Source organism: Orcinus orca, chromosome 3 (genome assembly GCF_937001465.1).
Source record: "Orcinus orca chromosome 3, mOrcOrc1.1, whole genome shotgun sequence".
Taxonomy (NCBI): domain Eukaryota; kingdom Metazoa; phylum Chordata; class Mammalia; order Artiodactyla; family Delphinidae; genus Orcinus; species Orcinus orca.
The window spans coordinates 69,190,193-69,215,624 of NC_064561.1; the positions used below are offsets into that span (position 1 = coordinate 69,190,193).

Genomic DNA, 25,432 nt, shown 5'->3' on the forward strand with positions numbered 1-25,432 from the left:
CCTCATGCAAATGAGTGTCCTGTCTTTGGAAACAACTGCTGGAGCATTCACTAATTTGTCTGTGATACTGGCAGTATATCTTTTAAGGGCTTAGGATGCAAGTTGCTTTGGTGGGGATGTGTGTATACTGGGGAGGAGGAGGTGGTGGGAGGAAGTCTCTTAAATGTCAGTGTGGTGCTTGCTGTAAGCCTGAAGCTTAGTATGAAGCTTAATACAGTATGCAGCTTAATATGAAGTTATTCTTCCATGATATTCCAAAGACTGGCTTTTTGGATTCGGCAGAGGGTGTGGGGGCAATGAAATGCAACTCCTTGTACCCTTTCAACTCTTTGGCAACCTCATATCTTCTGTCCCACCCATCTCACACTGCCCAAGCTCTGGTCTACTGGAGCAGAGAGTCAGAAATCCCTGGCCTCAGGTCCTCACCATGAGGACTGCAGAAGAGCCTATGATAAGAGCTCTTGTAAATCATGTCTGAGGGAGGTTAATGTGGTGGGAGGATGTGGTGTTCTGCATTTCCTAATCTCATGACAAGAAAAATTTAGCTGAATTTCTGCTAGACCTATTTGAAAAAGATGGTTGGTTACAAGAAGCATGGGGGCTTTCTGAGAAATATTGCTGCTTAATTTCAATGCCAATGATGCAGTATCTCACTAAGTTGGAAGCTTACTTGGAAATCTAAAGGAAAAAAATGTCAACTGTGATTTTTTCATTATAAAACCTGTTCTTCCCTGTTCCTGATATAAAAGGAAATTTTTGGTTACACAGACTCTTCTACAATGATTATAACAATGTTGGGCAAATGAAATAAAAGAGCCTCTAGTAGATACACTTTGAAATAACTCAAAATCTGTTTTTTCTCTGACACTTTGCTTTGCAATCAGAACTGGGTTCAAATTCCCACCTCCCGGATACACAAACTTGGCAACTTACTCAACTTTTCTGAGGCTCAGTTTCCTCATCTGTAAAATAGGAATAATAGTAGAAACCTCATGAAGTTGCTAGCAGGGTTAAATGAGATAATGCATGTACTTAGCACAGTGCCTGGGTCACAGTAAGCATTCAGTAAAGTAGTTATTTGCAGTGGTCATCTGTGGATTTGCTGCCTCGAGTCCATTCACCCTGCATCTGCTATCTGTTCCATGTTTCCTTCTGGTGAAACATCATTCTCTCCTCAGTCCGTGTTGTTCTAGTGAAACTGACTCCACCCTCAGCACCAGTAGAGCCCGTGACTTAGGTTTAAACCAATCAGACGATTCCATCCTCCAGGCCACAGTGATTGATTAAAAAATGGGGCCATACATGGAGTTACCATATGATCCAGCAATTCTACTCCTAGGTGTATACCCAAGGGAATTTAAAACAGGTCTTCAAATAAAAATTTGTATAGGAATGTTCATAGCAGCATTATTCATAACAATGAAAAATGGAAACAACCCAAATGTCCATAATGTGATGAGTGGATAAATAAAATGTTGGTATATTCATACAAGGGTAATATTATTCAGCCATAAAAAGGAATGAAGTACTAATTCATGCTACAACATGGATGAAACTTGAAAACATTGTGCTAAGTGAAAGAACACAGGCCATATGTTATATGATTCCATTTATATGAAATATGCAGAATAGGCAAAGCTACAGGGACGGAAAGTACACTAGTGACTGCCAGGGATTGGAGGAAGGGAGAATGGGGATGATTGCTAATGGGTCTGGGGTTTCTCTTTGAGGTGCTGAAAATGTTTTGGAATTAGATAGTGGTGATAATTGTACAACATTGTGAGTACGCTAAAAACTACTGAATTTCATACTTTAAAAGGATGAATTTTTAGTAAATGAATTATGTCAATTAAAAAAATACTAAACTTGGGACTTCCCTGGTGGTCCAGTGGTTAAGATTACGCCCTTCCACTGCTGGGAGTGCAGGTTCCATCCCTGGTTGGGGAAGTTCCTCATGCCGCGTGGTGCAGCCAAAAAACTGCCCCCCAAAACAAAAAACACTAAACTTAAAAAATAAGGGCACATGACTCAAGCAGGCCAATGAGAGCCAATAAGACTCAATCCAATTATTTAGAGCTATAAGGGTAGCAAACTAGTTTCCCTCTTGCAGGTCTCCAACTTGAGAGAATACAGGGTCTGAACGTGCTGACCTGTCTTGCTTTGTGTAGAGCCTGAGACTGAATTATCCCACCCAGGTGATAGTAGAGCCAAGCCATGGAAAGATCAAGACCTGGTTATACATTGGAGTTTGTCTGTGACCTTCCTGGTTTTAGGACTGAAAGTCCTGTGTCCCATGTTGGTCACCCTAGTTGGAGCTCTAAACCTACCTCTGCTTGACACTCAGGACTCTGCCTGTAGACTCTCCACGTACGTGAGTCAATAAATTCCCTTTTTGTTTTAGCACGTGTCATGGGTTGGGTTTTCCAGAGGCAGGAACTGAGACTGGGTTCAGGGTTCCAGATGTTCATAGGGAACAATACCTATGAAAGGCAGGAGGCAGAAGAAGATTGGGTGGAGGAAGAAGTCCTTCGCCAATCCAAGAGAGAGCTCTGGAACTAGTATTGCCCTTCAGAGAGTCCCACACTGAACCAAAATGGTGGGCCCACTATATGCTTCTTTGTTTCTTTTCACCTGCAAACTTATAGTCATCCTTCAAGTCTCAGTCTAAATGTTACCTTTCGGGGGGAGTCCTTTCCTGGAGCCATCAGTGTTGTTAAAGTCCCATGGCATTTAGAGCATATGTAGCAATCTGATTAACTAGTAATTGTTTTTTTGTTTTATGTTGTCTTCCTCGCAGTCTTCTAGCTTCATGAAGGAAGGGACTGTTCTGGCTAGCTATTTCTAGGTAACAAACTACCCCAAACCTTAGTGGCCTAAAGCAGAGGTTGGCATAGCAGGACCCATGTGCCACATCCAGCCTACCACCTGTTTTTTTGGTTGTTGTTTTTAAATTAATTAATTAATTTATTTATTTTTGGCTGCACTGGGTCTTCGTTGCTGCGCGGGTTTTCTGTAGTTGCGGCGAGTGGGGGCTACTCTTTGTTGCGATGCGCAGGCTTCTCATTGCGGTGGCTTCTCTTGTTGCGGAACACGGGCTCTAGGCACGTGGGCTTCAGTAGTTGTGGCACACGGGCTTCAGTAGTTGCGGCTCACAGGCTCTAGAATGCAGGCTCAGTAGTTGTGGTGCACAACTACTGAGTTGTGGGCTTAGTTGCTTTGCGGCATGTGGGATCCTCCTGGACCAGGGCTCGAACCCGTGTCCTCTGCATTGGCAGGTGGATTCTTAACCACTGCACCACACCTGTTTTTATATAACTGAAAAATTAAGAACTTTTTTCACATTTTTAAGCGGTTGTAAAAGAAACCCCCTAAACAAGAACAATATGTGACAGAGTTGGTACGTGGCCCACAAAGCCTAAAGTATTTACTATCTGGCCCTTTATAGAAGAGGTTTGCCAAAACAACCATTCTGTTACATCTCATGATTTTGTGCAACAGGACTTCAGAAAGGGTTTGGTTGGATGATTCTTCTGCTCTATGTGATATTGACTGGCACCGCTCATCGGCACTCAGCTAGAAATTGGTCTGGTCTAGAGGGTCCAAGAAGGCTTCACTCATATGTCTGGTACCTTGGCAAGTCAGCTGGAAGCCTGGGCTCACCTGGGCCCCTTTCCGTACTGTCCCTCCCTCAGAGTGATTGGACTTATGAAAGAGTGGCTCAGGTATCCAAAAAACCAAAATGGAAACTCTGAAAGATGGGGCTTATAATTGAAGAGTGTCACTTCTTCTGTACTCCATTGGTCAAAGCAGTCACAGGCCAACCCAGATTCAAAGGGAGGGGAAATATAACCCACCTCTGAATGACAGGAGTGCAAAAAAGTTGAGGCTTTCTTTAATTTACTTGAGGACTAAGTCAGCTCACTCACCATATATTGCCAGCTCTTAGCATACCACCTGGCTTATGAACTCAATAAATTTGTTAACTAATGGATATACTCTGGTAGATAAAAGCTGACCTATTTGTAATATGAAAATATTAGATTTGCAGCTAGATCAGAGCTGAGGTCTAACTGGACTCTCAGAAGCACTCCATTCCACATGTTCCATGGGTCATCTCTACCATGCTGCATCTCTCAGAGTATTTGAACTTCAGTTTCCTTTTTGGTTAATGAGGGACAATGTATCCTGCATCTCACAGGATTCCTATGAGAATTAAATGGTATAATGAATGCAAGAAAGTGATATAAACTGTAAAGTTCTGTTTAACATTAGGTTGTCATTATTATATTGTTCCCCAGGATGAGGAGTGGACAAGGCCAGAGCCCCTAGATCCCCAGCCCTGGAGAAGGACCCCTTAACCTTACCCCACTCTTCAGCTCTGCCAGTTCCTGAGGAACACACATTAGGAGGGTTCCCATGGCTGTGCAGTCCAGTTCTAGCCAGGGAAGATTTATTTCCCCACAGTGGCTCTAATGATGGTTCGATGGGTCTCATAATTCCATAATGATCTTGGTGCCAATGCCTCCCACCCTGGGCGTCTCTGCAGAGGCTGTGGGGAAATGGGAAGCCACACTAGGTAAACAAATAAGAATGATTAGTTGCATGTGACCAGCCCCTTGACACCTGAGCTGGCCTGTTGTGTGCTCCAACATATGGACTAATAAAGACACTGCTGAGAAAAACCACATTCAACTTGTCACTCTAACCCGGCTCAGAAAATGCAGTATTCTTTTCCCCAGAAGAACCCCCTTGAAACCCTCTGTCCCAGAGACACTGCCATACCTTTCGTTTTTTTGTGTCTCATTTTTGACTGGAAGGAGGATTTGTCTGCCTTAGTAATACCTCTTTCTGCAAAAGCTCCTATAGAGTCTGGGCATGATGTATAATATGTGTGTAATATGTGTACGTCTGAGAGTGGGATAATTACTTAGAATATAAGTAGGGATATAAAGCCGGATCCCCTGTGTGAGTCTATAAGTACCCACATGTGTATATGTGTGTGATTTAACTTTGCCCAGCTTCTAGCACAACATCTGTGTAGCCAACAGGCATGGAAAAGAATAGTAATAGCTGAGAACTATTCAGCACTTACTGTGCCAGGCACCGGGCTGAATGCTTTATATATATTATCCCATTTAATCTCCATAACAATTACTGAGGTGAGTACTAATATTATCTCCTTTTTACAAATAAGGAAACACACCTCTAACATTGCTTAAAGTTAAAGCAACTTGCTTAGCTAGTGAGGGGCAGTCAGGACTTAAAACGTCTGTCCAGTTTCAAAGCCTGTTCTTACACTGCTCTACAACCCCAATTCTAGGCTCTCTGCTGACAACGATATTGGATTTGATGATCCAACGTCCTGTGACGTGCCACATGGCAAGCCTTATTCTCCACATGTGATCTCCCAAAGCTTTGGTGCTTGGGGACCTTTATTAGGGACAATGTCAGAGGAGAGAAGGGTTCAACCAATAGAGTACGGCAGAAATAATGCTACGTGACTTCTGAGGCTAGATCGTAACAATACCATGCACCTTAATGCTTGGTTCTCTTGGGATGCTCATTCTTGGAAACCAGCCACTAAGTTGTGAGGAGGCCAAGCAGATCCTGGGAGAGGCCACTTGTCAGTGTCTTGGCTGACAGCCCCAGCTGAGGTCCCAACTGACAGCCAGCGGCAACTGCCAGCCATGTGAGTGAGAACCATGCCTTAGTTGAGCCACGCCAGTGGACAGTGCATAGAGCAGAGTCTATTCTTCCCTGCCAAGCCCTGCCCAAATTGCTAAATAAATGACTGTGGATGCTTTGTTATGCGGCTGTAGCTGTCTGCTCTGTGTGTGTGTTCCTGTGATTCAGTGCCTTTGTGGGTGCCCATAGGCAGTACATTTGTGTCAAATGTCTGTGTACATGAGTAGGTGTGTGGTTGAAGGTGTTTCTGGAGACAGAATCATGGTTCTTGGGGTTTAGCTTTGGCCTCAGTGGGAGCTGTTTGGTGAGAACCCTTTGAATTTTTTTTTTTTTTTCGGTATGCGGGCCTGTCACCGTTGTGGCCTCTCCCGTTGTGGAGCACAGGCTCCGGACGCGCAGGCTCAGCGGCCATGGCTCACGGGCCCAGCCGCTCCGCGGCATGTGCCATCTTCCCGGACCGGGGCACGAACCTGTGTCCCCTACATCGGCAGGTGGACTCGCAACCACTGCACCACCAGGGAAGCCCAACCCTTTGAATCTTGTCTGTCTTCTGAGTCTCTTCTTTTGCGTGCTTTCCCTTTGAACCAGAGAGGCCTGTTTAGCTGAAAGCAAGTGCAGCTTAAATTTACTTACCTTTTTCTGGCCAAAACCCCCTGGAGATGCCAAAGCCTTCTAGCAGGTGGGAGGCTGCCATCCAGAGGCCTCACATCCCTTTCTCAGGGGCTGAAAACACTGTTTTTAAAATTCTCCTTTTCTGCTACTGAGGCCTTCAGAAATGCACCTGAGCAAAGCACAGACACTGGGGTCGTTGATGTCTCCTGGGTTAGAGAGACCTAGAATTCCTGACTGGCACCAAGGAAGCTGCTGATGGGCTCAAGTGTGCCCAGTCCCAGGGCAGAGGTCATCTCATCTTTGCCCTGCCTTAGCTGCTGCCACCTACTCCATCTGAGTGCAGCACAGGTAGTAGAGGACCCTGGTTCAGACGGCGAGTTCCTCTTGGTCTCCTCGGCAGTGCCCCTCAGCTTTTATTTTTTTTTGCGGTACGCGGGCTTCTCACTGTTGTGACCTCTCCCGTTGCGGAGCACAGGCTCCGGACGCGCAGGCTCAGCAGCCATGGCTCACGGGCCCAGCCACTCCGTGGCATGTGGGATCTTCCTGGACCGGGGCACGAACCTGTGTCCCCGGCATCGGCAGGCGGACTCTCAACCACTGCGCCACCAGGGAAGCCCCTCCCCTCAGCTTCTTGCTATCAGCTTCTTGCTTCTTCCATGCTGGCAGCTCGATTTAGCTTTTCTGGGAACGCAGAGAGCTCTCTCTAGCTTCACAGTCCTGCCCTTGCACTGACTCTCAGCCTCTCAGGACCTCTAAAGCACTGTTTCTAACAGAGCTTTTAGCGGTGATGGAAATGTTTCATAATCTGCACTGTCTAATATGGTAGACATTAGCCACATGTGGCTCTTGAGCACTTGAAATGTGACTGGTGTGACTAAGGAACTGAGCTTAAAATTTTATTTAATTTTAATTAATTTCAATCTAAATACTGCATGTGGCTATTGGCTACTGTGTTGGACAGCACAGCTCTGAAGAGTTCAGAGAGAAGAGTTTTTCTTTTATTTGTAAAATGGGGATAAAAATTGGCCCCATCTGCCTCATAGGGCTGTCTGAAGCAAACAAGATGATGAATGTGAAAAAGTTTTATTCACATAAGGGATCTGGAAAGATAGACAGAAGTGTGAACTTATAGCTCTTTGTTAAAATTTCTGTTTTATGGCCCTTGCTGGACTGTGTTGATTTGATCTGTTTACATTTCTGTGTCTCTCATCTGACTCTGAGCTCTTTAAGGGTAAGAACAGGTGGGATAGTATCAGAGATGTATCCTCACCGCATGTAGCACAGTACTCATGTTCAAGTAAATAAAATGTCTGGAGTTCAGAAGTGATTCCTGGCAGCAGGATTTAAAGTGTATGGTGAGGAACTTCCCTGGTGGCGCAGTGGTTAAGACTCTCCATGCTCCCAATGCAGGGGGCCCGGGTTCGATCCCTGGCCAGGGAACTAGATCCCACATGCACGTCGCAACTAAGAGTTTGTATGCCACAGCTAAGGAGCCCTCCTGCTGCAACTAAGACCTGCTGCAACCAAATAAATAAATTAATTAAATAAATTAAAAAAAATAAAGTGTATGGTGAGAGCTGGGATTGGGGGGTACACACAGAGGAGGGGGCAGGACAATGGGGTGGTGAGACAGAGAGCTAGGGCTCCGGCTCCCCACACTCAACATTCTAGGGCCATCCAGAGAGAGCAGGGAGCCAATTCCTGATGTCAGGAATGCTTTCACACAACTGGGTATCAGGCTTGTCAGAGATTAATTGGGAAAGTTTGATCAGAGGAGAAATGATCTATCCACACATTTTGCTTGTTGAGGTAGGCCAGATCGATCATATAAATCTCTGCCTAGCCAGGGCTCTGGGGGTGGGTGCTGCTGTGGTTTCCTTTAATTGATGGTGGCAAGGTTGAAGGTGGTTCCCCAGGCTCTTTACCTTTCCAAGGTTTTGCTCTTCTGGGGAGTGAAAGAGGGAACTTGGAAGCTCTCCAACAGAGTTGTAAGGGACAGAAGGCTTTTTAGTTGTTGTTTACTTATTGAAAAGGAAATTTAAAACTTATTTCCGCTCAATTCCAAGAGTAATACAGGGAAACAGAGAAGAGACCAACGTAATCCCACCACCCAATCTGATCCTTGGATTTCAAACTTTCCACCTTTACAGTGGTCCTCCTTGTTTGGGGGCCACAAGAGTAGAGGCAATCTGCTTAGGCCCAGCCCTGCACTCTGATTTTAGCAGCTCAATAGGCTTGAGCTTGGAGCTAGTTCCCCTGGGAAGGGGTTCTCAGTCAGGGCTTTTAGAGGTTTGGGGATTGGGGGGATACAGAATTTTCCTTCTGCACATATTTGAGCTGGTTAGATCTGTCCCAAGAAGGAAGCCAGGCTCCTGTGAGTGTTGGCAGCTCTGTGTCCAGCTGGACTCTTCTCTTGGCTCATGCGTTTAAGTATGAATTCTGAGATTTGAGTTATTCTATTTTTAAGCATCTTACTCTTGTAGTACTTTATTAATATCTTTTTTATAACTTGTGTCAGGCTCAGTTGTAATTTATATGTTCACTATGCAATGTACCACTGATGCAGTAAATACTTGTTGAACATTTATTATCTGTCCTCATGGTACTAGGCAGTGACACAAACTAGAATTATTCCTGGGCCCAGCTATTCTCACCAGCCTCCTGGGTGTTCCATGGGAAAAGTGAGCTGTTCCCTGTCCTTTCCCACCCAGTCCCAGAGAAGTATCTTATGTAGGTTTTTCTAATAAAGTGGCACTACTCACTGAAGCCTAGGGGCTTGTTCTCTCTTCCCAGGCTACTAACCAAAGTTTGTTCATGGCTGTGAAGTCAATCTTCCATCTGCTTGGAGTAAACATAATCAAGAAAGTAGATTAACTGCTAGAAGCTCACATAATACATGGAAAAGGGAAAGGAACTAAACAGATAGGTTGATTGTTTGCTCTTATTGTTTAGATTATCCTTTCTCTGACTTAAATTCCCAGTTATAACACTTTCAGACTGTATGAACTTGTATAAGTCTTTCAACCTCTTTGAGCCACAGCTTCCCCATCTATAAAAAGGGGGTGACGGCTCTGATCTTAAGAAGTTATGAGGGGCTTCCCTGGTGGCGCAGTGGTTAAGAATCCGCCTGCCAATGCAGGGGACACGGGTTCGAGCCCTGGTCCAAGAAGATCCCACATGCCGCAGAGCAACTAAGCCCGTGCGCCACAACAACTGAGCCTGCGCCCTAGAGCCCACGAGCCACAGCTACTGAAGGCCGCACACCTAGAGCCCATGCTCCACAACGAGAGAAGCCATCGCAATGAGAAGCCTGTGCACTGCAACGAAGAGTAGCCCCCACTCGCCGCAACTAGAGAAAGCCCGCGTTCAGCAACAAAGATCCAACGCAGCCAAAAAAAAAAATAAAAGAAGTTATAAGAAGTAAATATAATGTATACACAACACCTGGCATATATAAATAAGATATTCAGTGGTAGAACGGAATTAGAGCTGATGGTGACTTTTATTTTTAAAAGAATTAGTCGTTTTCAATTCACACATTACATAAGTATATAAAGTAGGTGACTTGCTGGTGCCCTATTCTGCATAAATTTTCTAAGGACTGTTTATTGCTTCAGACTTCTTACTGCTTTATCCCAAATGAGTCACACCAGTTTGATTTTTTACTCCCTACCACCTCTGGTTTCTTTTTGGCTGCACTATGCGGCTTGTGGGAATCTTAGTTCCTCAACCAGGAATCAAACCCACGTACCCTGCAGTGGAAGCCCGGAGTCTTAACCCCTGGACCACCAGGGCAGTCTCACCTCTAACTTCTTTCTGATGATCTTTCCGCTAGAAAGAAGTTAAGCTCTGGTTTAGGAGCAGAACTAGGCCCGCGGGTACCTCACGCTGGCGGAGGGATACTGGGGTAAATAAGTTCCAGGAGGTTTGCTCAGATAGACGCTAGGGGGCGGGACTTAACAGAAGCCGGGAGGGGTGGTGCTGACAACTCCGAGTGCGGGAAAGGGAGTGAGGCGGCCGTACGCTGTCCGGAAGACGACAGTTGGGCGAGGAGGCGAGTGACATAATAGCCGCGCGCTCACGGCTTCTGACGGTGGCCGCTGCGTCTGCGTACAGGGAGCTGGTTGCCGCTGCGGCCGCCTGGAATTGTGGGGGTTGTGTCTGCCCCTCGGCTGCCGGGCGGGAAGCCGAAGGTAGGGGCGGTGAGGGCTGCCTGGCCCTGGGCCTGGGCTTGGGGCTCAGGGCGCTGCCCAGGTCTCCTCCTGCCAGAGGCCCCGGCGCCTTCCCGGCACTGTTGTGGGGTCCCTACATATCGCCCCCCTCCCCCCACCCCAGTGTCTGCGAAGCGGCACGTACAAGGGGACTCTGGGCTCCTCACTGGTTTCCTCAGACCTGGCCTCTCAGCCCAAGGCTGCCTTCCCTACTTTTCCCTCTCAAAACGTCTCCCGTAACCCTGTTTAAAGGCCAGGAGATGAGGCAGTGGGCCTCCGAGACGGGCTTTTGGCTTCGCATCTGTTTTAGTTGCCTTCCCTGTTCCCTTTTCCCGGCCTCAGTTTCTGCATTTGTCCAGCTGCTCCAATGTTGATATTCTGGTGTCTCTTCACCATGTGGAATTGAGCCCTACCCGCGTCGTATTTCCACTCCTGTCTTGTGTTATCCTTTGCCCTGGTAGATGAAATACTTGCCTTTAAAGTAGGGGTTAGAGACTTGGGTGTGTTTCAGATCACCCAGAGGTTGTGCATATCCCTGGGTTTTACTTACAGGAATTTCGGGTAAAGTGGGGCATGGGCACCTGCAATCCTTCCCAGGTGGTTCTGATTTAGGTGGTCCGGAAATCCTCGCTTTGAAATTCTCTGCCAAAGAAGGCAGGAGAAAATCATTTGAAATATGAGCCCCATGTGGGAAAAACAAGGAGTCAGGAAATGCCCAACACCTAAGAGGCCAGTGGGGGTTTCCTTTGCACTAGAGGAGCTAAAGGGCTGTTTGATGCCTTAAAAAATAATAATAATTTAAAAAATATGATTCATATGTAAGATCAATTTTCTAATATTTTTAAATGCTTGGCCTCGATTCAAGTCCAGCTGGCTTTCTGGCCTAAATAAAACAAAACAAAAAGGCAAACTGCTTTGGGGGATTGAGGGGGTTAGATTAAACCCAGACTAGGTAGGCAGGTAAGGAATGAATCCTCCATGTTTGCTAAGAGAAGAAATTGATTTTTATAAACACAGTGTTTGTTTTGACAGTGTGAAAGATGTGTTTTGTATCTGTGTGTGTTTTTAGCTCCCAACCTACCCAAGCTCTTTTCTTTTATGATAAAACTAGCCAGATTTGGAGATTGGATAGGATTTTGATGGGAGTCAGGACATGAGGATATTAGGATTGATGTTTGTTCAAAATGGATCAGGGCTTGGTCTGTGGCTTCAGTTGAGAACATGGACCTTGGGTTTTAAAGGTGTTGCCACGCCAGATTTATTTTTACCTTTCTTTTGGGTGTTTGGTGAATTTTATCAGCTAATTAATACATGTGCTGTTCTGATGAAATTGGCAACAGAAAAGACTTATTGCTCCCATTTTACAGACGATGGGAATGGGGAGTATGTTAGTAGGGATGTGGTAGCTCAGGAATGAGAAATTGCCTTGTCCTCTGATTCCTGCTTTCTTCACCTTTCCTGCTGTCTTTGAATACGAGCTATTCTCTGCAGAGGCCAATTTTGAGCCCTGGTGTGTTTCATTGACAGGAGAAAAGGATAATGAAGTGAAACTGAAAGTTAAAAAAAAGGGTTTGAAATGAACATGCCAGAACTTAATTCTCACTGAGTCTTGTTCTCCTTTAGAATGGTATGTGTAGGTGCAAGTGGACGGGGTTGTGGGTGGCATCACTTAAGTGATGTGGCCTTTGTTTTTGTTTTTTTTTGGCTGCACCACCCGGCATATGGGATTTTAGTTTCCTGACCAGGGATCGAACCTGTGTCCCCTGCATTGGAAGTGGAGTCTTAAACACTGGACTGCCAGGGAATTCCCATATAAAAAAAATTTTTTTTGATATGGCCTTTGTACAAAGTAGTTTTGAAAATCCAACTCTGACAGAGACATTTTTGAACCATATGAGAGATCAGTTTCATTAATACATGATACCATACTTTTTTTTTTTAAACCCCAAATGGCATGGGTAAGCAGTCTTGTCCCTTGACTTCAGATGAATTAACAGTTCATTTGAAGTGGACCTAGTGGTGAACGTGAGTTTTTTTTTTTTTTGGCCACACGGCGTGGCTTGTGGGGTCTTAGTTCCCCTACCAGGGATTGCACCCGGGCCCTCGGCAGTGAAAGGGCAGAGTCCTAACCACTGGACTGCCAGGGAATTCCCTGAACATGAGTTTAAAAAAAAAAAAAATTTATTTATTTTTGGCTGCGTTGGGTCTTCGTTGCTGCGCGCCGGCTTTCTCTAGTTGCGGCGAGCGGGGGCTACTCTTCGTTGCAGTGTGCGGGCTTCTCACTGTGGTGGTGGCTTCTCTTGTTGTGGAGCATGGGCTCTAGGCGCGCGGGCCTCAGTAGTTGTGGCGCACAGGCTCAGTAATTGCGGTGTGTGGGCTCTAGAGCGCAGGCTCAGTAGTTGTGGTGCACGGGCTTAGTTGCTCCATGGCATGTGGGATCTTCTCGGACTGGGACTCGAACCCGTGTCCCCTGTATTGGCAGGTGGATTCTTAACCACTGCGCCACCAGGCAAGCTCCTGAACATGAGTTTTGATTCTGAATCTATTTCTTATTAGCCATATGACCTTGGACAAGTTATTTCACCTCGTAGGGTTGGTTTTTCCAATGGATAAAAATGGGAATAATATTTTAAAGAGTGGTTAAATGAGGTAGTAATATGAAAGCTCTTGGGACATAGGAATGCAATAACTGTTTTCACCCTCAAAGAATGAAGATTTGCTATAAATGAGAATATTCAAAAAGACAGGAGCGTTTGTAAAGGCAAGTTGTGCCTTTTTCCATATAGGTGGATGCCTTCTAATTGTTATTTCACTTATGTTTGTGGATTCATGCTCAGACCTTCTCATCCTGCCTCCTGTCTTTTTCTTCATTCATTTTTTTAAACATCTTTATTGGAGTATAATTGCTTTATTTTAAAATGTTGTGTTAGTTTCTGCTGTATAACAAAGTGAATCAGTTATATGTATACATATATCCCCATATCCCCTCCCTCTTGTGTCTCCCTCCCACCCTCCCTATCCCACCCCTCTAGGTGGTCACAGAGCATAGAACTGATCTCCCTGTGCTATGCGGCTGTTTCCCACTAGCTGTTTTACATTTGGTAGTGTATACATGTCCATGCCACTCTCTCACTTCGTCCCAGCTTACCCTTGCCCATGTCCTCAAGTCCATTCTGTATGTCTCCGTCTTTCTTCCTGTCCTGCCCCTAGGTTCTTCAGAACCATTTTTTCTTTTAAGATTCCATATATGTGTTAGCATATGGTATTCTTTTTTCTTTTCTTTTCTTTTTTTTTTATGGGGTGTAGATATTCTTACACCCGTTTTATAGTTTAGGAAATGTAGAGCCAGGGAGTGGTCTCAGTTAATGGTACTCATGATAGGGTTTTTTTTTTTTTCTGAATTTTATTTATTTTTTTATACAGCAGGTTCTTATTAGTCATCCATTTTATACACATCAGTGTATACATGTCAATCCCAATCTCCCAATTCGGTATTTGTTTTTCTGTTTCTGACTTCACTCTTTATGACAGACTCTGGGTCCATCCACCTCACTACAGATAACTCAATTTCGTTTCTTTTTATGGCTGAGTAACATTCCATTGTATGTATGTGCCACATCTTCTTTATCCATTCATCTGTTGATGGACACTTAGGTTGCTTCCATGTCCTGGCTATTGTAAATAGAGCTGCAGTGAACATTGTGGTACATGACTCTTTTTTTTTTTTTGCGGTACACAGGCCTCTCACTGTTGTGGCCTCTCCCGTTGTGGTGTGCAGGCTCTGGATGCGCAGGCTCAGGGGCCATGGCTCACGGGCTCAGCTGCTCCGTGGCATGTGGGATCTTCCCGGACCGGGGCACGAACCCATGTCCCCTGCATCGGCAGGCAGACTCTCAACCACTGTGCCACCAGGGAAGCCCACATGACTCTTTTTGAATTATGGTTTTCTCAGAGTATATACCCAGTAGTGGGATTGCTGGGTTGTATGGTAGTTCTATTTTTCATTCATTTTCTATCCTTTCCTGAGTGAAGCTGTGCTGTGGAGGCCATCTGCCAGTTTCTTGGAGTAAGCCTCTTTTCAGGAGAGCTAATCTGAACATTCTTACAATGCCAGCCCCTTGGTTGTGGATTGCTGGGGATTTTTCTCTGGGGCCTCAGCTGGTGCTTAGATCACGCTCTGTAGCACAGGAATCTCTAATGCCTGGATTTGGTGTCAATTTGGAGACCTGTCCTTGTGGAGCTAATCTTTTCTCTTTCTGAGCAAGGATGAATGCTTTATCCTTCTCTGAGTCGGCTTTAAGCTGCAAGCCTTAGTCTTCCATAACATAGAGCTTCTTATTTTAATTATAAGGAAGGAATATCCTGCCCTTTTCTTTTCTTTCTTTACTTTCACCAAGGGTTTTACGGCTGAGTAGGGGAGGAGGATAGCCTGTTGTCATTCAGGTGGGGCTGTCGGTAACCCCTGATTACTAGCTTCAACAGTAATTGAGTTTGTCTTTGGGATAAAAACCTCATAAAAGAGTCAGGCTGCTCAGGACACATGTGAAGAACCTGTCAGAATTTTCCTGATTTGTGAAGAGTTTACACCTGAAAACTTGTGTAAACCTGTAAACGTCCTCACTTGTGCAATTTTCTACCTTGGAGATAGTGAGAATCCAGGAGCAACTGAACTATGTTTAGCCCAGACTGATAGACAAGGGTGTGGTTATGATGGCTGGCCATGTCTGCCTTCATTCTCCTAATAGTGTCCTAGGCACTATTTGAGGCATTGAGAAGTGACTTAGTCAATTATGGGCTGCTATAACAGAATACTATAGATTGGGTGGTTTAAATAACAGTTATTTTCCACAGTTCTGGAGGCCGGAAGTGCAAGATTAGGGTGCCAGTATGACGAGATTCTTGAGGAAACTGGGTTGTCCCTTTGGACATCTAATCAAGTGTTTCTCAACCTTTTTTCATTAGCACCTTTTGAGACATTTTTTTCCCTAATTGCCCCCCTGCCTCCAGTCAGTGGAATTTTAATACCACAGATGTACTGTGTATCTGTTTATGTACTGTGGCTCTTTGGAGGGCCACAAACTGTTGTAATATCTAAGATTTTTTCTTCCCCAAGAATCAGTTTTCACCCGTTTGGGGGTGATTTTGCCCTCATTGAGAATGCATGGTCTTATCCTATATTGTCTCACTAATACAGTCATCAAGGCTTGTTTTCTATCTAGAAATTCCAGCTGTTAACAATAAGCTTTTTCAACACCTCAAACACCAAACTAGTGAAAGCAGGATAATATTATCTCATTCAGTCCTCACATCAACCTTGTAAGATAGTTGGTATTATCCCCATTTTACAGATGAAGTAACTGAAGCTTAGTGAGGTTAAGTGATTTGGTCAAGGTCAAAAAGTTCGGTGTAGTCAGTCTTTAAATCCAGTTCTGATTCTAGAGCTATTTTTGTTGACTCTGCTGCCCATCCCCACTCCTCAGGAGTCTGCAATCATCAGCAGGATAATCAGCCATTCAACTTATTTTCTCAAGGCCCTACTAGGTGCCAAGCCCAATGAAAAATGTTGTGAAAAGAGAGTTCCTGCTGTTGAAGAGGTCACTGAGTAATGTCTTACATGTTGCAGATGCCTTAGGGATAGTGCCTTTGTTACCCTCTTCTGTTTGGGCCTCTTATGAGATGGCTGGCTCTAGCTAATGGCTGTCATGCAAAGATTGGAGCTAGCTGGCTTTTAGGAGGGTCAGAGCTGTGGATTTGTCCTTACTAGTTCTTTTTTCCAACCAGCAGAGCTGTTTCTAATCACTGAGCGTGTTATGTACAGGGTATAAACAAATGCGTGTAGCAGGCCCAGTAAACTCATTGGCCATTAGATGTTTGTAATCATGAGGATTAGTAAGAATGATGTTTATTTTTTTGCTTATTGATGTTCTTAATAATTCAGAGCAGAAGTTGTTTGTCCCTTTCTGAAGTTATTCTATACTGTCTGCCTCAAAGCCTAATGATGTTAAGAGATTTGGAAAGAAATGGAATATGGGTGGAGGTAGGAGGGATATTTTTACTTGGATTTCTCCAAAGAGGCAGGAATTGAATTTATTCTTTACATTTGCTTCTCTGGTGCCTCCTTGACCTTGCTCACAGCTGAGCCCAGGTGTTCCTGGTCTAGAAATTGGAGCCTTTGGGTAGTGTCTGATGTTTAGCCCATGTCACATGTCATATCTACACAGAAATGGGAAGGGGTATGTTTATGAGGTCTGCTTGCTGGCTGTCTTGACTGAAAGCATTCTTTTTTTTTTTTAATTTTTTTAATTTTATTTTTTTATATAACAGGTTCTTCTTAGTTATCGATTTTATACATATTACTGTATATATGTCAATCCCAATCTCCCAATTCATCCCACCACCACCACCCCCACGCCACATTCCCCCCTTGGTGTCCATACGTTTGTTCTCTACATCTGTGTCTCTATTTCTGCCCTGCAAACGAGTTCATCTGTACCATTTTTCTAGGTTCCACACATATACATTAACATACGATATTTGTTTTTCCCTTTATGACTTACTTCACTCTGTATGACAGTCTCTAGATCCATCCATGTCTCTACAAATGGCCCAATTTCATTCCTTCTTTATGGCTGAGTAATATTCCATTGTATATATGTACCACATCTTCTTAATCCATTCGTCTGTTGATGGCCATTTAGGTTGCTTCCATGACCTGGCTAGTGTAAATAGTGCTGCAGTGAACATTGGGGTGCATGTGTCTTTTTGAATTATGGTTTTCTCTGGGTATATCCTCAGTAGTGGGATTGCTGGGTCATATGGTAGTTCTATTTTTAGTTTTTTAAGGAACCTCCATACTGTTTTCCATAGTGGCTATATCAGTTTACATTCCCACCAGCAGTGCAAGAGGGTTCCTTTTTCTCCACACCCTCTCCAGCATTTGTTGTTTGTAGATTTTCTGATGATGCCCACTCTAACTGGTGTGAGGTGATACCTCATTGTAGTTTTGATTTGCATTTCTCTAATTATTAGTGATGTTGAGCAGCTTTTCATGTGCTTCTTGGCCATCTGTATGTCTTCTTTGGAGAAATGTCTATTTAGGTCTTCTGCCCATTTTTTGATTGGGTTGTTGGTTTTTAATATTGATCTGCATGAGCTGTTTATATATTTTGGAGATTAATCCTTTGTCCGTTGATTCGTTTGCAAATATTTTCTCCCATTCTGAGGGTTGTCTTTTTGTCTTGTTTGTAGTTTCCTTTGCTTTGCAAAAGCTTTTAAGTTTCATTAGGTCCAATTTGTTTATTTTTGTTTTTATTTCCATTACTCTAGGAAGTGGATCAAAAGAGATCTTTCTGTGATTTATGTCAAAGAGTGTTCTTCTTATGTTTTCCTCTAAGAGTTTTATAGTGTCTGATCTTAAATTTAGGTCTTTAACCCATTTTGAGTTTATTTTTGTATATGGTGTTCGGGAGTGTTTTAATTTCATTCTTTTACATGTAACTGTCCAGTTTTCCCAGCACCACTTATTGAAGAGGCTGTCTTTTCTCCATTGTATATCCTTGCCTCCTTTGTCATAGATTAGTTGACCATAGGTGCTTGGGTTTATCTCTGGGATTTCTATCCTGTTCCACTGATCTATATTTCTGTTATTGTGCCAGTACCATACTGTCTTGATTACTGTAGCTATCTAGTATAGTCTGAAGTCAGGGAGTCTCATTCCTGCAGCTCCGTTTTTTTTCCCTCAAGACTGCTTCGGCTAGTCTGGGTCTTTTGTGTCTCCATACAAATTTTAAGATTTTTTTGTTCTAGTTCTGTAAGAAATGCCATTGGTAATTTGATAGGGATTGCATTGAATCTGTAGATTGCTTTGGGTAGTATAGTCATTTTCACAATATTGATTCTTCTAATCCAAGAACATGGTATATCTCTCCATCTGTTTGTATCATCTTTAATTTCTTTCATCAGTGTCTTATAGTTTTCTGCATACAGGTCTTTTGTCTCCCTAGGTAGGTTTATTCCTAGGTATTTTATTCTTTTTTTGCAATGGTAAATGGGAGTGTTTTCTTAATTTCTCTTTCAGATTTTTCATCATTAATGTACAGGAATGCAAGAATTTCTGTGCATTAATTTTGTATCCTGCAACTTTACTAAATTCATTGATTAGCTGTAGTAGTTTTCTGGTGGCATCTTTAGGATTCTCTATGTATAGTATCATGTCATCTGCAAACAGTGACAGTTTTACTTCTTCTTTTCTGACTTGGATTCCTTTTATTTCTTTTTCTTCTCTGATTGCCATGGCTAGGACTTCCAGGACTATGTTGAATAATAGTGGCGAGAGTGGACATCCTTGTCTTGTTAGAGGAAATGCTTTCAGTTTTTCACCATTGAGAATGATGTTTGCTGTGTTTTTTTCATATGTGGCCTTTATTATGTTGAGGTAGGTTCCCTCTATGCTCACTTTCTGGCGAGTTTTTAATCATAAATGGTGTTGAATTTTGTCAAAAGCTTTTTCTGCATCTGTTGAGATGATCATATGATTTTTATTCTTCAATTTGTTAATATGGTGTATCACATTGATTGATTTGCATATATTGAAGAATCCTTGCATCCCTGTGATAAATCCCACTTGATCATGGTGTATGATCCTTTTAATGTGTTGTTGGATACTGTTTGCTAGTATTTTATTGAGGATTTTTGCATCTATATTCATCAGTGATGTTGGTCTGTAATTTTCTTTTTTTGTAGTATCTTTGTCTGGTTTTGGTATCATGGGGATGGTGACCTCATAGAATGAGTTTGGGAGTGTTCCTCCCTCTTATATATTTTGGAAGAGTTTGAGAAGGATGGGTGTTAGCTCTTCTCTAAATGTTTGATAGAATTCACCTGTGAAGCCATCTGGTCCTGGACTTTTGTTTGTTGGAAAATTTTTAGTCACAGTTTCAATTTCATTACTTGTGATTGGTCTGTTCATATTTTTTATTTCTTCCTGGTTCAATCTTGGAAGGTTATACCTTTCTAAGAATTTGTCCATTTCTTCCAGGTTGTCCATTTTATTGGCATAGAGTTGCTTGTAGTAGTCTCTTAGGATGCTTTGTATTTCTGTGGTGTCTGTTGTAACTTCTCCGTTTTCATTTCGAATTTTATTGATTTGAGTCCTCTCCCTGTTTTTCTTGATGAGGCTGGCTAATGGTTTATCAGTTTTGTTTATCTTCTCAAAGAACCAGCTTTTAGTTTTATTGATCTTTGCTATTGTTTTCTTTGTCTATTTCATTTATTTCTGCTCTGATCTTTATGATTTCTTTCCTTTTGCTAACTTTGGGTTTTGTTTGTGTTCTTCTTTCTCTAGTTCCTTTAAGTGTAAGGTTAGATTGTTTATTTGAGATTTTTCTTGTTTCTTGAGGTAGGCTTGTATTGCTATAAACTTCCCTCTTAGAACTGCTTTTGCTGCATCCCATAGGTTTTGGATCATCGTTTTTTTGTTGTAATTTGTCTCTAGGTATTTTTTGATTTCCTCTTTGATTTCTTCAGTGATCTGTTGGTTATTTAGTAATGTATTGTTTAGCCTCCATGTATTTGTGTTTTTTATGTTTTTTTCCCTGTAATTGATTTCTAGTCCCATAGTGTTGTGGTCAGAAAATGTGCTTGATATGATTTCAGTTTTCTTAAATTTACTGAGGCTTGATTTGTGACCTAGGATGTGATCTGTCCTGGAGAATTTCTGTGTACTCTTGAGAAGAATGTGTAATCTGCTGTTTTTTTAAATAAATTTATTCATTTATTTATTTTATTTTTGGCTGCTCTGGGTCTTCGTTGCTGCACGAGGGCTTTCTCTGGTTGTAGTGAGCCGGGGCTACTCTTCGTTGTGGTGCGCGGGCTTCTCATTGTGGTGTCTTTTCTTGTTGTGGAACACGAGCTCTAGGCATACAGGCTTCAGTAGTTGTGGCACGTGGGCTCAGTAGTTGTGGCTCATGGGCTCCAGAGTGCAGGGTCAAAGTTGTGGCAATGGGCTTAGTTGCTCCACAGCATGTGGGATCTTCCCGGACCAGGGCTCGAACCCATGTCCCCTGCATTGGCAGGCGGACTCTTAACCACTGCGCCACCAGGGAAGCCCTAATCTGCTGTTTTTGGATGGAATGTCCTATAAATATCAATTAAATCTATCTGGTTGGGGCTTCCTGTAAATAAATGATGACACAATGCATCCATAAAGAGAGAGAGAGGGAGGGAGGGAGGGAGGAAAGAAAAGAATGAAAGAAAGAAAGAAAAGAAAGAAAGAATTGCTAATTAGGAATTAAAAAAAAATCTATCTGGTCTGTTGTGTCGTTTAAAGCTTGCGTTTCCTTACTAATTTTCTGTTTGGATGATCTGTCCATTGGTGTAAGTGAGGTGTTAAAGTCCCTCACTATTATTGTGTTACTGTCGATTTCCCCTTTTATAGCTGTTAGCAGTTGCCTTATGTATTGAGGTCCTCCTATGTTGGGTGCATGTATATTTATAATTGTTATATCTTCTTGGATTGATCCCCTGGTCATTATGTAGTGTCCTTCCTTGTCTCTTGTAACATTTTTTATTTTAAAGTCTGTTTTATGTGGCATGAGTATTGCTCTCCTTTGATTTCCATTTGCATGAAATATCTTTTTCCATCCCCTCACTTTCAGTCTGTATGTGTCCCTAGGTCTGAAGTGGGTCTCTTGTAGACAGCGTATGTATGGGTCTTCCTTTTGTATCCATTTAGCAAGCCTGTGTCTTTTGGTTGGAGCATTGAATCCATTCACGTTTAAGGTAATTATCGATATGTATGTTCCTATGACCATTTTCTTAATTGTTTTGGGTTTGTTTTTGTAGGTCATTTTCTTCTCTTGTGTTTCCCACTTAGAGAAGTTCCTTTAGCATTTGTTGTAGAGCTGGTTTGGTGGTGTTGAATTCTCTTAGCTTTTGCTTGTCTGTAAAACTTTTGATTTCTCCGTGGAATCTGAATGAGATCCTTGCCAGGTAGAGTAATCTTGGTTGTAGGTTCTTTCCTTTCATAGCTTTCAATATATCATGCCACTCCCTCTGGCTTGTAGAGTTTCTGCTGAGAAATCAGCTGTTAACCTTATGGGAGTTCCCTTGTATGTTATTTGTCGTTTTTCCCTTGTTGCTTTCAATAATTTTTCTTTGTTTTTAATTTTTGTCAGTTTGATTACTATGTGTCTTGGCATGTTTCTCCTTGGGTTTACCCTGTCTGGGACTGTTTCTTTGTACTTCCTGGACTTGGGTGGCTATTTCCTTTCCCATGTTAGGGAAGTTTTCGACTATAATCTCTTCAAATATTTTCTCGGGTCCTTTCTCACTCTCTTCTCCTTCTGGGACCTCTGTAATGCGAATGTTGGTGCGTTTATTGTTGTCCCAGAGGTCTCTTAGGGTGTCTTCATTTCTTTTCATTATTATTATTTTTTTAATCTTGTTCCGCGGCAGTGAATTCCACCGTTTTGTCTTCCGTGTCACTTATCCGTTCTTCTGCCTTAGTTATTCTGCTATTGATTCCTTCTAGTGTATTTTTCATTTCAGTTATTGTATTGTTCATCTCTGTTTGTTTCTTCTTTAATTCTTCTAGGTCTTTCTTAAACATTTCTTGCCTCTTCTCAGTCTTTGCCTCCATTCTTTTTCCGAGGTCCTGGATCATCTTCACTATCATTATTCTGAATTCTTTTTCTGGAAGGTTGCCTATCTCCACTTCATTTAGTTATTTTTCTGGGGTTTTATCTTGTTCCTTCATCTGGTACATAGTCCTCTGCCTTTTCATTTGTCTGTCTTTCTGTGAATGTGGTTTTTGTTCCACAGGCTGCAGGGTTGTAGTTCTTCTTGCTTCTGCTGTCTGCCCTCTGGTGGATGAGGTTATCTAAGAGGCTTGTGCAAGTTTCCTGATGGGAGGGACTGGTGGTGGGTAGAGCTGGCTGGTGCTCTGGTGGGTAGAGCTGGCTGTTGCTCTGGTGGGCAGAGCTAAGTAAAACTTTAATCTGCTTGTCTGCTGATGGGTGGGGCTGGGTTCCCTCCCTGTTGGTTGTTTGGCCTGAGGCGACCCAACACTGGAGACTACCCGGCTCTTTGGTTGGGCTAATGGCGGACTCTGGGAGGGCTCACACCAAGGAGTACTTCCCAGAACTTCTGCTGCCAGTGTCCTTGTCCTCATGGTGAGCCACAGCCACCCCTTGCCTCTGCCGGAGACCCTCTAACACTAGCAGGTAGGTCTGGTTCAGTCTCCTATGGGTTCACTGCTTCTTCCCCTGGGTCCCGATGCACACACTACTTTTTGTTTGCCCTCTAAGAGTGGAGTCTCTGTTTCCCTCAGTCCTGTTGAAGTCCTGCAGTCAAATCCTGCTAGCCTTCAAAGTCTGATTCTCTAGGAATTCCTCCTTCCATTGCTGGACCCACAAGTTGGGAAGCCTGACGTGGGGCTCAGAACCTTCACTCCTGTGGGTGGACTTCTGTCGTATAAGTGTTCTCCAGTGTGTGAGTCACCCACCCAACAGTTACGAGATTTGATTTTATTGTGATTGTGCCCCTCCTACCGTCTCATTGTGGCTTCTCCTTTGTCTTTCGATATGGGGTATCTTATTTGGTGAGTTCCGGTGTCTTCCTGGCAAAGATTGTTCAGCAGTTAGTTGTGATTCTGGTGCTCTTGCCAGAGGGAGTGCTTGACTGAAAGTATTCTTGATTATGCCTTTTAATCACCACTTATTATCATCACAGGTAGAGAAACGTACAGCAGTCAATGAATTGATCCATGTCTTGCCACTTCCCTTTCTGCAAGTTGTCTGCCCTTTCTGTCTTGTGAGAGAGAGGAGTTCTAGAAATGGGAAGAAGAATGAGAGATGCATCCCAAAGGTCTGGTGAGGAAGGCTGATGCCAGTGGACTTTTAAATGGACGTCTCTTTACATTTGTGAATAGTTTCATGCTTATGCCTCTCATTTCTATGAGCCTCCCAAGGAGGGCATCTGTCTGACCAAACTGTAGAAAACTAGCAGGCTTTAGTTCAGTGGAAGAAACATAAAGTAGGACAGTCAATACAGAAAACATTGATTGGTCATGCTTTGAATCCAGTGAGTAGTAGACATTGGAAGCATAAAAGGCCAGCTCCTTAGGAAGGATTTTAATGTTGATTTTGTGACCCTTTGCATCTCGTACTCATGAGGGTTGAATTTGATTATATTCGTGAAGCAAAGTCTCCACCCCTGGGCCCAGCTGCTAAAGTCTAAATTCACGGTATTTCTGTGCTGGAAGAGATCATCCTAGGGGGTCTTTATATCAAGTTCATTGCAAACATCAGGACTGAGTCTTGTTCAGAGCCAAGGGATGGCTGTTTGTGGTTCCTTGGGTGAGTAAAGAGGAGGTACCCTTCTAGTTCTGTCACCACCCAGGGCTTCAGTTTTGCTTTCCATTGGTTCCTATTTTACTGATAAAAGGAGCCCCAGAGAAGTGAAATGGGCCATATACTTTTTTTAGGGCCACCAGTGTATTAGTGGCAGAGCCAAGACTCAAGCCAGAGAGCTCACAGAAGATGGCCATAGATGTTGCTAGAATTATTTAGAGCCTTGTAAAGATGCAAGATATTATTGCAGTTAAAAATCTCTAGGGAGGGAGAAGGCCCTGCCTCCACTGACTGCCTTGTTTATTATCTTACAACTCTCACCAGTGAGGTTTTTGGCTGTCATGCTGATTTTTTAAAAAAATTTATTTATTTATTTTTGGCTGCGTTGGGTCTTTGTTGCTGCGTATGGGCTCCTTCCAGCTGTGGTGAGCGGGGGGCCACCCCCTACTGCGGTACGCGTGCTGCTCATTGCGGTGGCTTCTCTCCTGGGGCGGAGCACAGGCCCTAGGCGTGTGGGCTTCAGTAGTTGTGGTGCACGGGCTTCACTGCTCTGCGGCATGTGGGATCCTCCTGGTCCAGGGCTTGAAGCCATGTCCCCTGCATTGGCAGGCAGATTCTCAACCACTGTGCCACCAGGGAAGCCCTGATTTTTCTCCTATTTATGTTGAAGTGTGTTTCCTTTTGCTCTTATCCCAAAGGAAATAGATTTGAAGTTTCCACTTGTTGTAGAAACAGTGAAGTAGTTCCCAGGCCAGACTGCTGTGTGTTCTGTAAAGAATGGAGCCAGTGAACCAGTGGACCTTATTTTGTGATCCAAGCAAACCTTTAAAACATTTCTAAAAGAAAAAGAAAGTGAAGGAATAAATGGTATGTCAGGTGGTTTAAAACCACTCAGGGGTCCAATGTTTGTAGCAGCACTGTTTACAATAGCCAAGACATGGAAGCAACCGAAGTGTCCCAACACAGATAAATGGATAAAGTAGATGTGTTTTTTATATATATATATACACACACACACACACACACACACACACAATGGAATATTACTCAGCCATAAAAAAGAATGAAATAATGTCATTTGCAGCAACATGGATGGACCTAGAGATGATCATACTAAATGAAGTAAGTCAGAGAAAGACAAATATCATATGATATCACCTATATGTGGAATCTAAAATAAATGATACAAGTGAACCTATTTACAAGACAGACAGACTCACAGACATAGAAAACAAATGTATGGTTACCGGAGGGGAAAGGGGCCGGGAGGGATAGATTAGGAGTTTGGGATTAACAGGTACACATACTATATATAAAACAGATGAACAACAAGGACCTACTGTATAGCACAGGGAACTATATTCAGTCTCGTAATAACCTATAATGGAGAGACTTCCCTGGTGGTCCAGTGGTTAAGACTCCATGCTTCCACTGCAGGGGGCATGGGTTTGATCCCTGGTTGGGGAACTAAGATCCTGCATGCCGTGTGGTGAGGCCAAAACAAACAAACGAACAACCTATAATGGAAAAGAATCTGAAAAAGAATAAATATATACGTACTGAAACTAACACAAC

General features: G+C 43.2%; 1 protein-coding gene across 5 annotated transcripts in view; it reads left to right on the forward strand.

Moving 5' to 3' along the window:
- SIL1 (SIL1 nucleotide exchange factor) overlaps positions 1-25,432 on the forward strand; it is a 305,088-nt gene that overhangs the window by 38,430 nt on the left and 241,226 nt on the right. The window contains exon 1 of one of the 5 annotated variants that reach the window (XM_049708079.1): positions 10,288-10,490. The exons of 2 other annotated variants lie outside the window; for them this stretch is intronic. The gene's annotated coding sequence lies outside the window, so the exon portion shown is untranslated. Of the gene's footprint in view, positions 1-10,287; positions 10,491-25,432 lie in introns of those variants that run through there. 2 more of the 5 variants (XM_049708078.1, XM_049708081.1) reach the window with 2 other exon arrangements.